A 1,724-nucleotide genomic window follows, 5' to 3' on the forward strand; every position below is an offset into this window, starting at 1 on the left:
GCAAATAGAAGTAAGGAATTACCTGTTCACTGTGGAAAGGTACAGAAAATAATCAAAAGGTCTAATGGAATGCTGGCCTTCATAACTAAAGGACTAGAATGCAAGGGAGTAGAAGTTATGCTACAACTGTATAAAGCCCTGGCTAGACAAACCTAGAGTACTGTGTTCGGTTCTGGGCATCTCATCATAGGGAGGATATATTGGCCTAGGAGGAAGTGCTGAGTAGATTTACCAGAATGATACCAGCACTCCAAGGCTCAAATTATGAGGAGAGATTACATTATCTAGAGTCCTATTCCCTGGAATTTAAAAGGCTAAGGGGTGATTTCATCAACATTTCCAAGACATTAAAGGGAAATGATAGGGTAGATAGGGCGGCACAGTGGCGCAGTGGTTAGCACCGCAGCCTCACAGCTCCAGGGACCCGGGTTCGATTCTGGGTACTGCCTGTGTGGAGTTTGCAAGTTCTCCCTGTGTCTGCGTGGGTTTTCTCCGGGTGCTCCGGTTTCCTCCCACAAGCCAAAATACTTGCAGGTTGATAGGTAAATTGGCCATTATAAATTGTCACTAGTATAGGTAGGTGGTAGGGAAATATAGGGACAGGTGGGGATGTTTGGTAGGAATATGGGATTAGTGTAGGATTAGTATAAATGGGTAGTTGATGTTCGGCACAGACTCGGTGGGCCGAAGGGCCTGTTTCAGTGCTGTATCTCTAATCTAATCTAATAGAGAGAAACTATTTCCATAGGTTCAGGGGTAAAGGACTGGGGGTATCGACTAAATATTAGAGCCAGGCCTTTCCTAACTGAAGTTAGAAAACACTTCTACACGCAAAGGATAGTAGAAGTTTGGAACTTTCTTCATCAAATGGTAATTGATGCTGAGATTGATAGACTTTTGTTAACCAAAGGTATTAAGGGATATAGGACAAAGGCTGGTATGTGGAATTAGGTCACAGATCAGTCGTGATCTCATTGAATGGCAGAACAGGCTCGAGGGGCTAAATGGCCTAATCGAGCTGTTCCTGACTCAATGCCCATTTTTCGTATGCCTTTCTGTAAAGCACTGGGACTTTTTTAACATTAAAGACACTACGTTAATATAAATTATTGTTGTTATTACATTTAGAAAAACATCTCAACGCTGGGCGGCATTGAAGCAGTAACTGTTACTACTGCTGAGGGCAGGATGAGGCCACACAGCTTTGGACCATGAAGTGGTGTTTTTCTGGTATGAAAATAGTTATTGCTAAATAATAAAGCATTCCACTTTGGAGGCATAGATGTTACTGTTATTGCAGTTTGATAAATGTTTATTACAGTTCAAGCAATAGCTGACAGAATTAAAAGTGCCCTTTAGTGTTGCACCTGTGTAAATCACTTTATGACTTCACAGATAAGGAATATGAAAAGAAGCAAAAACAAATTTCAAATTCAAAATATCTATTTGCAATAGTCATATAAAAGTCAAAAAGTTGCTTGGTATTGTTTGAAGTCCTTTCAAAAATTAATTTGTCATCTGCCTGTTTCACGTGCAAAAATAGCATCAATGTTACAGAGTAAATATGAGCACAGTATATATGTGTGCACCTTATACTAGCAATCGCTACTTGCTGTCACACTGGGACACTTGCTAAAGTAAGTGAGAATTCATGAGTATGATTCCTGAATGCAGTACTTTCAATCAAAAAAATTGTTAATGTTTTCTTGTAAATTCCTTTTTAG

The sequence above is a fragment of the Heterodontus francisci genome, chromosome 20, assembly GCF_036365525.1.
Source record: "Heterodontus francisci isolate sHetFra1 chromosome 20, sHetFra1.hap1, whole genome shotgun sequence".
Taxonomy (NCBI): Eukaryota; Metazoa; Chordata; class Chondrichthyes; order Heterodontiformes; family Heterodontidae; genus Heterodontus; species Heterodontus francisci.